This window comes from Protopterus annectens, chromosome 3.part0 (genome assembly GCF_019279795.1).
Source record: "Protopterus annectens isolate FY-2018-M chromosome 3.part0, PAN1.0, whole genome shotgun sequence".
Taxonomy (NCBI): domain Eukaryota; kingdom Metazoa; phylum Chordata; order Ceratodontiformes; family Protopteridae; genus Protopterus; species Protopterus annectens.
This window is the reverse complement of record NC_056731.1, coordinates 938,516,742-938,531,659: the sequence shown is the minus strand read 5'-3', so window position 1 is coordinate 938,531,659 and position 14,918 is coordinate 938,516,742. Positions and strand designations below refer to the sequence as shown.

Below are 14,918 nucleotides of genomic sequence, written 5' to 3'. Positions count from 1 at the left end.
CAACAAGCTGGTGTTCCCATTGCAAAGGTTCAAGCAGTCTCCAAGGGGTAATGCTCTAAACCACTGACACATCTTATAGCCTAACAACATAAAGGGAAGGGGACACTTGTTTCTCAGTTCAAATAACATAGATACAAGAAGAGCATTTGCATCTTACCCCTATCCATGAGGGACAAGGGTGCTAAACCAGGGGTGAATTTGTAGTTACCCACCCATTCATCCAGATTACATTTGATTACTGTAAGAGAAGTACTTTGTTTTATGTTTAGAAGATGATTCCAAAGAAGTAATACTCCCTGTGATACATATCTATCCCTCCAACACAGTTTCTTTATGTTGCAAAAGAGATGGAGATGTTTTGAGCAGGTGATTATGCCTCCACTGGACTTGTGGAGATGCAGTAGATCTGACAGGATAGGGTCTGTTCAGGCACTGTATGCAAAACAGAGATTGACCCTCACTAGCCTGCATGCCACTGAGATGATGAACAAGGCTTTGAGAGAGTCCACACAGTTTTTATGATTTAGGCCCTTGATTTTCTTAATACGAAAACACTGTTCAAGTTAAGCTGTGTCAACTGTTTGGACAGGTGCATACCAAAAGGGGCATTATACTCAACTGTCAATTTGATGAGTACTGAATACAATGGAATGATCAAATTCCTGGACCTGGATGCCATTCCCTTAGTAATAAGCTGTGCAATGAAAAAGGACTTTCTTATAATAGTAAAAAAAATAAATTTTAATAGCAAGGTCAGAGGGCTATTTTACACAGACAAATTAAGAGGAGAAAACCTGAAACAATCTTCAAAATCCCTGACTAAGGTGAAATGAGTGTGTGTGTGTGTGTGTGTGTGTGTGTGTGTGTGTGTGTGTGTGAGTGAATGTGTGCATGAAAGCAAAAGAGTCTGTGTGTGTGTACGAGAGATCGGGAGAGGGAGCGATGTGTGAATGAATGCATGAATGAGGAAGTGTGTGTGTGTGTGTGTGTGATCGGGAGAGTGAGCAATGTGTGAATGAATGCATGAATGAATAAAGAAGTGGCTGTTTGTGTGTATGTGTGAGATCAGGAGAGTAAGAGCAAAGTGTGAATGAATGCAGGTATGGATGAGGAAGTGACTGTGTGTGTGTTTGATCGTGAGAGCGATGTGTGAGTGAATGCAGGTATAAATGAGGAAGTGACTGTGTGTGTGTTTGATCGGGGGGGGGGCGATGTGTGAGTGAATGCAGGTATGATTGAGGAAGTGACTGTGTGTGTGTGTGATTGAATGTCCAGAGTTTTGCCTCAAATTTTTGATGTGTTCCTCCTAAAATCTGTACTTTTCTGTCAAATAGTTGAGGATTGAAGTCAGCCTCTCATCCTTTCCTAGATAATTTCTCTTTAATATCTTAGTTACTAAGTAAATGATACCTATTCATTCTACCTGCTGTATTATTGTAAGACTACATATTGACTGTAATGTGAATGATTTTTCTTTATTTCAATATGTTATGTAACTTTGTAATGTGGCAAGTCTATATGTTATGTAACTTGTTTTGTGGAGCTTTTCTCCCCGGGCCTCCACTGAAAACGGGCTCTCGAGCCCAGTGGACCTCCCTGGTCACCAAACTGGAATAAATAAATAAATATTAAATAATGACAAACATTTGAGTTTAAGACTCCACATCCTTCAGAGAATTCATGTTAATGCAAAACCTATTATTCATTCAACTTTCTAAGTTTGTAAGAGCAATATTTAATCTGGACAAAGCCTAAAATGATGGGGGGACAGAAAATATTGCTCTTACAAACTTAGAAAGTTGATAGAATAAAAGGTTTTGCATTAGAGTGAATTCTCTGAAGGATATGGAGTCAAACTCAAATGTTTGTCATTAATTAATGACTTCAATCCTCAACTATTTGCCAGAAAAGTACATATTTTAGGAAAAACACACCAAAAATATGAGGCAAAAATCTGGACATTCTGCGAAAATCTGTAGTTGAGAGGTGTGAATCACATACACACAATCACTTCCTCATTCATACCTGCATTCATTCACACACACACACACACACACACACACACACACACACACACACACACACACACACACACACACACAGCCACTTCCTCATTCATACCTGCATTCATTCATACACACACACACACACACACACACACACACACACACACACACACACACACACACACACACACACACACACACACAGCCACTTCTTCAGTCTTACCTGCATTCATTCACACACACACACACACACACACACACACACACACACACACACACACACACACAGCCACTTCCTCATTCATACCTGCATTCACTCACACATCCCTCTCACTCTTCCGATCTCACACATACACACACATACAGTCACTTCCTCATTCATACCTGCATTCATTCACACACACACACAGCCACTTCCTCATTCATACCTGCTTTCACTCACACATCGCTCTCACTCTCCCGATCTCAAACATACACACACAGCCACTTCATTCATTCATTCCTGCATTCATTCACACTCGTCGCAAATTAATAAGCTCAACTGCAAAATAAAATGCAAACTGTCTGCGGTTTATTTTGTAGCTAAGCTTATTAGTTCGCGGCACCCCTGTGAGTAAGCTGTGGCTCTCCAGGGCACTGTAGCTCACACTTTGGGACCCCTGAAATATGCACTTTATGTGTGCCGTGGGGGGGAGGGAGCCTTGGGAAAACCTGGATTTAGCAAGGGAGCCAGGAATCAAAAAAGTTTGGGAACCACTAAGCAAAAGGTAAGTATGCAGGTTTATCGAGCATAATAAAACATGTACAACATCTTAGTTAGCATACACTATAAGCAGAACATTTACACTACAGGGTGGAGAACAAAGAGAAGTTTAGCTGTTATGGTAATGGCATGTCCAGATGTGAATAGGTTTTGGGCTCTTAGGCCATAAGTAACAGTGACAGAACTACCCCAGCCAATTTCTTTCACGATATAACATATCTCAGGGGTGGACATAAGAAGCTCTAAGGAAGAAAGCTAATCCCTTCAAGAAGTACAAAGCCTACTTGCTAAATCCAGCATATTCCTTCTCTAAAAGTGCACATCCCACAAGACAGCAGAGTGGGTTAGCATATCTGTTATACAAGATATTCTTGAAAACCTAGGTTTACTTTAGGCATTTACATTACGTTTCTTTGAAGATGAATTTATCACAAGAACAAGATCTAAGCAGTAACATACTATACAAATAGGCAAAAATACCTCACATCCACATATATTTAATCAAAAATAAATAAATAAATTATCAAGCAGAACTAAAGAGATTAGACTCAGCAGGACATCCTTGTTGAACTTCCTCCAGACTTTGAAATCACATTCAAGTTGCAGCAACCAGTAAAATGAGCAGTTCTTAACAGGTGGTGATGGAACACTGCAACAACCATAAAGCTGGCATCTGAGGTAGTCATTGCCTATATGGAATGACTACTCAGTACTTCCTCACAGCTTCTTGCATATTTCTCCATAAAAGAAAACAAAATGAGTAAAACAAATCAAGGTAGTCTCTCTTCCTATGTAATTAGGACTTAAGTCCTGAGCAAAAAAAAGCAGAAATCATTTAGTTTGGAAGTTTTTCTGGCATTGCTGTGCATGCAGATTCAGTGAATGGTCAGGCTGTTGAGGAACACTTCCCTATGTTGCTGTACTCTGGAAAGCATACTTTTAATTTAAGTGAATGTATTTGGTAACCACTTAAGAGAACAGAGTTAATGCATCTGCCGTGCCCAAGTTTAAAGTAAACTCTGAAATCACCTTGGCTAGAACTTGGGGTCAGTATGCAGACAGAGACCAACTCTTATGTTATGTAAAATAAAGGTCAGTTATTTTTATTGTACATCTGCATCTTTGGAGTTTTCTAGTAATTAACACCAATGAAAGCATTTCTATGGTGATTCTTCACAAATATCCTTAGCTGCCATAGCAGTTTCCATTTTAATCCATGCATCTAAATACTTCACTTATCAGTGCCCTGTAAATATGGCTACTGCTGAACCAATTCATACATAATTTACTGCTATAGCCATTGTTTTAACTTCATTTATTTTATATCCCCAAAAGACTTGAAACACTCTAAATGTTCCACAACACTAAAATGTCCTTATCTGGTTTTATAAACCATTAAATAGCATAATCTGCAAATAAAGATACCTTTTCTTGATTGCCGTACCAGTTATATCCTTGAATGTGTGAATCCTTTAATTTCTGTGGCAATGGCTAAAAATACAAAGCAAATAACAGTGAGGAAAGAGGACACCCATGGCTGGTTCCTCTGTTAAAACAAAGTTTGTCAGAGAGGAGCCCTCCCATCTTAATTCGTGTCTCCAATCCTTTATATATCCCCTTTGCTATTATATCAGAGAATGCAAATGCTACCATTGCCATACTCATAAAATCCCAATTGACTCTACTGAAGGTTTCCTCTGCCTCAAGACCCACCATCAATAGCAGCATTCTCTTACACTCTGCTTAACTCTGGATCATTATTTTACTAATGTTCTCAAATGCTGGACTCCCCTCCACAAAACTAAACTGATCCATATCTACTGACATTGCTAACACCTTTGGCATTCTCAATTAGTAAAGAAAATTAGGCGTTAGGTACTAACCTTAACTTGCTATCTGTGTTGTCATTCTTCCTCACTATTGGGTTACGGATCCAACTTGGATGCATTTTTTCAGACTTGGATCCTAGTCTTGAGCTCCTCCACCTACCCATAATGCTCTACACACACTGTAGCTTCCTCAGATCAAGTCTGCTGCTTTAATGCCTACTGGATAAACAGACAGTATAGACAAGGAAATCAGAGGCTCAAAACCAGGAATATAAAGGTTCCTATAAATCCAAAGGGTCCTCTAGGAATGAATAGGTTGTGGTATGGCTGGGAGGGAAGGCGAGGAAGAATTAAAACGGACAACACAGATGTCAAGTTATGGTAAGTAAATAACTTCTGAATCTGATATTGTCCTTTTCATTCTTCCTCACTATTAGGTCAGAGCCCCAACTACCTTCTTTACTCTTGGGTAGCCTCAAGAAAGGATATGCCAGAGCATTCTTGAAACAAAAGAAGCTCTACTTCTGGAGACACTGTCCAATTTATAATGTGTCACAAAGGTATGAGTCTTTGACCAAGTGGCTGCAGCACAAATGTCATCAATCGATGCTCTAGAGGGAAAAACAGATGATGAAGTTCAGGCCTTATCTTCAAAACAGCCTGCCATAATTTTTCATAGGGATAGATTATCTCTCCATGCCACTCCATCTTTTATGCCTAAGATAGCCAAATAAACTAATACAAACCCAGATTTGATGAATATGCTTCACCTCAAAAAATCTAGATCCACCAGAGCCACAAGGGCGAGAGACTTAAACCTCGACACGGCTATTAATAGGACGTGCTGGAGGGATAGATTCATCACCCAAAGACTCCCTATGCTGTGGAACAAAATCCCGGTATATGTGAGGCAGAGCACCTCGCTGGCCTTGTTCAAGAGAAATCTTGACCAATGGATGGGAGATCGCAAATATACCCCAGGGATTACCTCAGTGTCACTGCTCGACAGAGGCACAGCAAAATAATGGGTATAGTTCCCCTTAGAGGCACAGCAAAATAATGGGTATAGTTCCCCATACTTAAGGGGTGGCGTAAGCCACATAACGATGGGCTAGGCTTGTAAATGCCCTCGGGCAGATAGCCTAGTATGAACCTATGAACCTATGAACCTATGTAGCCATAGATAGAGTAGAATGGGCTTTAGGAGGGTGAGGCAATTTCAATCCATTTGTTGTAAATTAGTGAAATACAGTCAGTAATCCATTTAGCCAGTGTAACTTTGGGGACTGCTTGACCTAGGCGATTTGGTGAGAAAGAAACAGATAGTTGGCCAGATTTTCTACACTGTTTTGTCCTATAAAGGTAGAACCACAGTTGCCTATGAACATCAAGCAGATGATGTCAAATATATTCGCCCTTGCTAGAATAATTTGGAAAGAAGACTAACAACTGAATGAACTGGTTTGTATTAGTTTATTTGGCTATCTTAGGCATAAAAGATGGAGTGGCATGGAGAGATAATCTATCCCTATGAAAAAATATGGCAGGCTGTTTTGAAGATAAGGCCTGAACTTCAGAAATTCTTCTTGCTAATGTGATAGCCACCAAAAAGATGGTTTTCCAAGAAAGGAATTTCATTTCACAATCATTTGCTGGTTCACAGTTTTTTTTGCGTTAGCCTTTGAAGAATAACAGTAAGATCTCATGGTGGGGTAGGATCTTTTGTCGGTGGTTTAAGCAGAAAATCCCTTTCATGAAAGCCTTACACAATTTAGATATAGCAAGGGAACCAGAAACATCTTCTGCATGAAAATTAGAAATGGCTGCTACATGAAGTTTTATACTGGAAAAACTAGCCCCTTCCTTGAAGAGAGAAAGATGGCTGAAACTGGAGCCGAGGAAGGATCAATATTCTCTTTGACTGTCCGAATGGCAAATCTCTTCCATTTGCTTTGGTACACTTTTTTAGCAGAGGCCTTTTGGGAAGCTAAAATTATGTCTTGAACAGGGAAGCAAGCTTAGACCCTTGTAGAATTACTGGAAATTTAGATACAAAGCGGTCAGTTTGAGGGTGAGTAGACTGGGATGTTGATTCCCTGATGGATGAGAGAATTGGTCCTGCCTGGGTTCCAAAATCAATAGAGGAAATTTCAGATGAGACCAGAGAAAAAGGAGCCATACCTGATGAGGCCAGTAGGGAGCAATGAGGATTATTGAACTCTTCAGTCTTCTGCCTCGCTGCAGAAACTTCAGGATCAATGGTAGTAGGGGATAGGCATAAAGGAGACCAGGGGGTTAATCATGAACTACAGCATCCCTCGGGGACTCCCCCAAGAGGGGGGGGGATCAGTGTGAAATACTTGCTACACGTGTTGTTTTGGGGAGAAGCACAGAGATCACAGCAAGGTTGGCCCCAATGGCTGAAATTTAGATTCACCACTGACAGATTGAAGGACCACTCATGAGGGGTCCGAATGGACCTGCTGAGTTTATCTGCTAGAATGCTGCTTTTGCCCAGTATACATGCTGCAACTAGAAAGCGATCTGAAGATATCCCCTTATTCCCAGACCCTCATGGCCTCTCTGCATAATGGGTAAGAATGGGTTCCTCCTTGTTTGTTGATATACCAGACTACTGACATATTGTTGGTGTATACTGCAATTGTCCCAATGGGGAGATTTGTTCTGGAAGGCTTGCAACCTTAGAAAAACTGCTCTCATCTCTAGGATGCTGATATGCAATCTGGTCTCAGGGGAAAACCACATGCCTTGGACCACCTTTCCTTTAAAATGACCCCCCCCCCCAGTTGGAAAGCATCCATGGTCACATTGGCTGTGGGGGGAGGAAGAAGGAATGGTCTGCCCAGGAACAGGTTGTCTGAATAAATCCACTACTGAAGATGTCTGCAAACTGGAATTAACTTGAAAGGAAAAGATAACTGCTAGTATGGTAAAGAACAGACCACTGGACAGCTAAGGTCCACTGGAAGACTTGCATAAAGAATCATACTACGGGTACTAGGATGATGGCAGATGACAGAGCCCAGAGCTTGAAGAATGAGTCTCCCCAACGGAGACTGTAAAGAAATTATGTCCTGTAACTGGTTTCTCAAGGACGTTATGCGATGAGAAGACAAAGAAGCTATCTGGTGTGTTGTATCTAGAAAGGCACCGATGAATTCCAACCTTTGAATTGGGGACAGGTTTGATTTGGTAATATTTATAGTAATGCCCAGGGAGTGGAAGATCTGGAACAAATAGTTCCTGAAGTAGATGATGGCGGGTGGGGGGCAGTTGGAAGCCAGTTGCCCAAATATGGAAACACCTAGAATCCTTTCAGTCTCAGATGAGCTGCCACTACTGCCATGGATTTGGTAAACACCTTGGGAGCTGTGGTGAGTCCAAAGGGCACAGCTCTAAATTGGTAATCACTGGCTCCCATCCTGAAGTGCAAATAACTTCTGGAGTGTCTGTCTATTTTGATGTGATAGTATGCATCCTGAAGGTGCACATCCAATCGCCCTTGTGCAACAGCGGTAGAATGGACTGAACCATAACCATCAGGAACTTTGACTTCTTCACATATTAATTTAGATTATTCAGATCTAAAATGACTCTTGGGTCCCCTATCTTCTTTGGCACTAAAAAGAAGTGGGAATAAGTTCCAAATCCTCTTTTTTTCAGTTGGGACCTCTTGGATGGCTCTTTTTTGCAGTAATTTTTGCATTTCTAATACTGCATGCTCCTTCTGACTGGGTGATATGTCGGGGAGTTTCTTTTGTTCCACAGGAGGTGGAAGGGAAAAGGAAATGTAATAACCACTGGATATTATGTTTAGCATCCAGGAATTTGTTGTCAAGTTGGTCCAGACATCTAGATGCAGGGAACAATGACTCCTGACTGCCGCTAGAGACAGACAGCTGGGCAGCACTTCAGGAGCACTGACAGAGCTTATCAGAGATAGGTTCTCTGAAGCCCTGAGTCTGTGGACCCCCTCTGCCTTTGGGGCGGTGTCTACCATTGAAACTTCCTCCTCTGCCTTTGAAGGAAGAATCCCTGCATTGATGCTGAAAAAACACTTGAGACTTTTGAAACAAAGTTTTCTTATCAGCTCGAAGATTTCTGGAAAAAGTGCACTGAGGGATAGAAAACATGATACCGACAGCAGACAAAGTCTTTCTTTCCTGCTTGCTTTGGGTAAGAATCTCTGACGGATGGCGCAAACAAAGAGGAGCCATCAAAAAGGGCACTGACACAGGATGCCTTGAAAGATTCCGCAAAGTCATACAGCCTCATCCAGGCATGTTTTCTGACTGCAATACCCGAGTTGACTGTCCTTAAGGTACCCTCTGCTGAATGGGGGATGAGCCTCATGAAAGAGTTAGTCACAGAAGCAAGAGTAGCCAATTGGAAGATACTTTCTTGAAGTCCTCATTCAACATGGTTTCTGCAAGAGAGTTAGATAGCTCTTTGACCAAATCTTTCTGCAACTGAGTGAAATGTACCAAACAATTTAACTATCTCAGCAGAAATGTAGCGGAGGCATAAATGCACTTACCAAACCTGTCCATCGCTCAAGACTCCCTGTTCAGCAGATGGACAGAGCAGCTCTGTTCGGCTAGCTCTTTCTTTGTGGCTGCTGCCATAACCATGGCATCAACATGGACACCTTAGGACAAATGATGTCTGTCTTTGAGAAGAACAAGAAATTTGTCTGGGTGCTTGGGGATTGGCTCGATAGTGTCCAGCTCCTTCTAAACCCAGCAGGAAACTAGGTCAGTGAGTTTGGCTGCCGGGGGGGGGCTCACCCAAGACGTAGACGGGCCCTCCCCGAAGGCCTCCAAGAACACAGATTCTTCAGGAGGAGGAGGTTGGGCTGACCAGCCATCTTTCTGTCTAGAATCTCCTCAAGTGGTGATCATGAGGATCCTTCTCCCTCATCAAAGTCATTGCCTTCTGTGATTCCACTGGGGAGCCAATCTGCCTCCTTTTGCATGTTTTCTTCTGAGGAACCTCCTCTGTGTGATGTTTAGGGGAGATATTGGAAGAAGGGGGGGTTCTTCAGGTGCAAGAACTTGGAAGCTATTTGAGGCAGGCTGATCCTGGACAGAGATAATGGGCTCAGCACTCAGACCCAGAGAAGGTCGAAAGGGAGGATTGGAGGCAAAAGAAGTCAGTTCTCTGTGAAAAGAGAAAGCCCTTTCTACAACTGGAAAGCCGAGAGAGACAGTGAAACTGCCCCCATCTCCCTCGAAGCAGAAACCATTGAAAAAGCATGGATGGGAACCACCCAGATCCGTGGTCTCCAGACAGAATCGGACCGGAGCTGTTGAGGGCCAAAGCACCAAGAGGAACGGACAGGTCCAAGAAGGTCAGAACCAAACCACTCACCCCGGATCCGATGCTGACATCCTAGATCCCAGACTCACTCTACTCTAATGATATTGGAGCAGAGCTGGTTAGGGTAGACATCGGAGTAGAAGAAGGAAGCTTCCTCGGATACAACGAAGACTATCTCAGGTACCTAGGATCCTGGGACTCAAACCACTGGTCGGATCGAGGAGACTGAATCAGAATAACAGGGACACTCACAGATCCAATTGGAGACAAAGCCGACAATATTCCCATCTGGATTTGAGTTTTGAGAAACCTCTGCATCATCCTGTCTATATCAACATCTGATAGACTCCTGAAGGACCTACAGGGGGCAACCGATTTAGACCTGAAGTATCTGGATGGGGTTTGGAGGAGTTTCGAGGGCAGTGTTGGGAAACTGCCCTAACAGTTAATTCTGGAGGTTAAGTCCTGAAGCTCGGATCTGGGGTCTTTGGATCTGAGGTGGAAGAAGATGACCTAGGAGAGGCAGTCACATTAGAGGTGCCTGTCAGGTCCAAAGAGCACTTTGAGTCTTAGATCTGACATGACTGGATCTGAAGTCTTTGCAAACTTAGCTGGAGGCTCCGAGGAAATTCTTGATGTCTTATGGGAATTTTTCCTCAGCTCCTATGACCCAGAAAGGCTAGCTGAGGGGTTTTGAGCCCCTGATGATGAAGATGAAACAGGCAACAGATCTATTAGAATGAGTTTGCTCCTGGGATCAGTGATGGCTCAGGGGTTAAATCCATCACAAATCTGACTGCAGGTGATCTGGCTTTAAATAATTCACACAGTGTGCATTTCAGAATGGGGAATCATATACACACTTTCCGAGCAGTGTTTGAATCCAGTAGGCTTATCAGACATAATGCAAAAAACTAACTCCACACACCATTTACAAACTACAAGCACAACAATGTAGAGTAAAATATAACTATAACCTTTTTTTTTTTTTTTTTTTTTTACAACTCACAATAGAGAAAAAACAGAATGGCAAAAGGGCAAACTGTTCAGAGAGAAGTAGCAGGAAGAAAGGGTAAAGTAACAAATTAGTACTTAACGCCTGCAAAATCTGAAGGGAGGAGAGGAGAAGAATATAAGCAAAAAGGTACTAGAAATAATGAGAGTATAACTTTATGATGAAAAACCTAGACTTATAGTCATCCAAGTAGAAAAACTATAACAAGACCAGGAATCCGTGTTTGTACCAGCTAGGCTGCAAAACAGATCTGGGGAAGCTACAGTGTGTGCAGGGTTTTATGGGTACAGGGAGGAGCTTGACACTAGGATCCAACTCTGAAAAAAATGCGGCTGAGTTGTTTCCGTAACCCAACAGTGAGGAAGAATGAATAGGACATCAGATACACTTTATAATCATGGCCTAAACTGAAAGTGGTCTACATAAAGCTGGATCTGAAGGGTACTTACTCACTTTGGGTGAAACAAAGCTGCTGTTTCCTATTCTTTTAAAATATTGTTAGACAAAGCCTTTTACATCTTTATCACTTTCTTCCTTCCTAGTTTCCAAATTTCCATTGAAAAACTGTCTTTTCCTGGAGACTTCATTGTTGAGTTCCCATCACAGTTTTTATCTAAACTCCTTTCTAAAGTTTTCCATAAATATTTCCATCTTTGCTTTTCAAGTTTTTTTCCCCTTGGTTTCTCTATTCCTCTACTTTATACAAATTTTCTTAAATTTCCAATATATCTACGAAACTTCTGTAGAATTTCTGGTCATTTTTCTTGCCATAAACTTTCTATGTTTGTCTTCAATGTTTTGTACTTTCTGTTACCTAAAGTCATTGGGATAACATTTTTGCACTCTAGACTTGTGATCAAAAAGTTGTTGCTTAACAGCAGCCTTTTTAAAGTCAAACATACTATTCAAATGCTCCCTTTTTTCTCATTAGGACACAGCAGTCGCCTCCCTTCTTTGGTGAGATTTTCCTTCTTCTGCAACATAACCTCTGCCAACCCCTCTGAATAATTCCCAGTATACACTTCCAATATCTCCTCTTAGTTTTGCATGTTTTTAAAATCTTTTTTCATTTTACTCTACTCACTCCTACCTTGTCTCTCAAATTATATCCACTACCCATTATTTAAATTCCTCTCTTTTTAACAGATAAGTAGGAAAGCACCAGTGTCTCATTGTTTACATCATCACCTTATATCTTTATCTTAGTTTTTATTGATGCATTACCTGACATAGTTATTGTATGGGTCTTAAAGCTTTAAATATACATAGCCCTCTGAAATAAAATGTCCCTAACCTAGTTATTGTATCTTGAGGAATAACGTAATGACCAACTTCCTGCTACTGAGTCTGAATTCACATCTTCCATATTAAATATTGTAATGTATTCATAAAGTTCTTCAGAGAGCTACCCTCTTTTGTTATATTTTACCTTCTAGATCTCTTGGTACATCCTCACTATTGCAAATCAAATTCCAGTCCCCATCCATAGATAACATTCCCTGCTGAAAGCCTCAAATTCTCCTAAGTTTCACAATAATAGTTTTAGATGGAATATGAATACATGTTAGTGCAATCCTCCACCTCTTCCAATAACCCCTTACTGCCACAAATCCACATTATTTTTAACAACTTTACTGAATTCTCACTTAAGACATTGGCAAATACCTGTTGATATAAAAGAAAAAAACATGTTAATGTGTTCACAGTTAGAAACATTGTACATCACATATATTTGTTTACACAATTAACATCAATCCAACATTACATAAAATTATCAGTTCTTGCATTCCCTTAAACCTTACTCCTTTGCCAAAAATATAATTCTGCATGTATTACTCCCAAAATTTCCACTTTTGCTTCGACTCTTTTCTAAAGATCCCACTTGCAGTTCTATGTCTATTATAATATTCACTACTTTCAAATACAGTTGGATTAGACTGATTCCCATTTTATAGTAATTGCTTTTTTTGACAGTCACCAGAATTAAATTTAACAAGGCCTTATTATATCTAGGTAATTCGGATTTCTTATCCCAGCTCAAAAATCAATTCCTTAGTTATACCCATTTTATCACCTGATATTTCTGACAGAGTATTCTGTGTGGAATTTTTACTCTGCCAACTCATTACACACAAAAATATATGCTCCCAGTTACCTATTTCTTCCTCATCACACTGCCAACATATGCCATCTAAAGGAGGAAAACTTCCTTGGAGTCTGCTTGGGATATAAAACTACCTATCTAAACACTTCCAAGCAAAAATCTTAAATCTTCTGGACTTTGTTGCGTATTTGGGAGCCATACATACATTCTTCCCATTGTTTCCTTTTGAATTGTTTATCCAATCTCTCTTCCCAATCGCTTCTAATATCACTGGATTGATTCCTATAGTTATGTAAAATTTTATATGACTTAATTAGCATTTTTTTTAAAAAAGCAGCTTCTGTTCTAGATTCAAATAAAAACTCTACCAGAGCAGTCTTTCACTTAGAACTCCACTATCGCCTTCTCTTTGCCAAAAATCTGATATCAATCCCTGGTAGGGAAGGCAATTTCTACCCTGTAGTACAAATGTCTTCTTGACTTCTTCTCTTTCTATTACCTTTCCCCGTCTAATTATTTGCACCCAATACCTTGGATTTTTTACCAGTTTTCTTCAGTAAATTCCAGCCCCATCTTACCTACTTTCTGTATCCCTAATTGCAGTCATCCATACTGGCAGAATTTCCTTTCTCCATTCTCATGTTGATTTACTTTTTAGAATACTTTCTGCTACTATACAAGTATAATATACTGTAAGGCTGCTGTTATTCTTGTAAGGATCTGCATCCAAAATCCCACTCGCTCCTTATTTCCTGAAATCCCTCTCACACTTCATCATTCCCTTCCATTTTGAATTACAGCTTTCTGCTTGCGTTATGTATATGAACCTTAACTGTGTAGCTCTGAAATGTCACTTCAAATTAGACAATCATAAACCACCTTGCTCTACTGGAAGGGATCAACTTTGTTCTCTTCCACTCCAAAATAAAATCCATCAACTCGTTATTAATTACTGTCCACAACTTCACATCTGGCTGATAAAAATACGCCTGACCTGTTTATAAAACTAAAGCGACTACAACTATTTTCACTACCTTTATCTTATTAGCCAAACACATGAGCCAAATCCACAACGATTGACTTTTTCCATCTTCTGTTAATACTTTTGTCCAATCTCTCAATCAGTATTATTATCACCTTTTCTTTTGTCCCGGGTGTAAACACTGGTTATAGGTGATTTGGCCACACTGACTAATGTTAATGTGACACCCTAACCACATGTCAAGATGAAAAAATGGGTGATGATTACAACAATGAGACTGAATGTCTAAGCTGAAATACATTCTTTGTCAAATTCATACACTTCTGTCAATTCAAATGAGCCTACTGTAGCCTTATCCCCCCCCCCAGACTTCTTGTTATAATTAAATACAACTTTCTTTCTGCCTACACCTGTGAGGCCATTTTGCCTTCCATGTTACAACTGACAAAGCAGCTATTCTGGTTAAAACTATGACTCCTCCGTATTACAAAGGACATGTCTACTGAGTATACATTTCCAACTTGTTGCTTACAAGCACATAGTAATGTCTGACAAGCTGATATTGTATGGATTTTTTTCTAATCTGAATGTGAACCCATGTTACATTCCCCAGAATATGCTTCAGTAAAAACAACCCAAAAATGAAATACATTTTCAATACTCCAGGCCCCTTTTAACTCACAATAAACATGCAAAACTATATACACTTTCCAAAAAATGAAGTTTATTACTCCAAATAGGATCATGCACCAAACTGATAGCTGCAGCTCCAAGTATTAACTATTCTACAGTTAAGGTTAACCATGTAAAACATGTTACAGCCTATGTTCCCACACATACATACTGTTGTCTGTTCTTATATTAACTTGATTATCCCAT

At 40.4% G+C, this 14,918-nt stretch overlaps 1 protein-coding gene across 1 annotated transcript in view; it reads right to left on the bottom strand.

Annotated features, from left to right (window-relative positions):
* The window catches only part of KIF13A (kinesin family member 13A), a 2,301,375-nt gene that overhangs the window by 355,967 nt on the left and 1,930,490 nt on the right, over window positions 1-14,918 (bottom strand). The window lies entirely within an intron of this gene.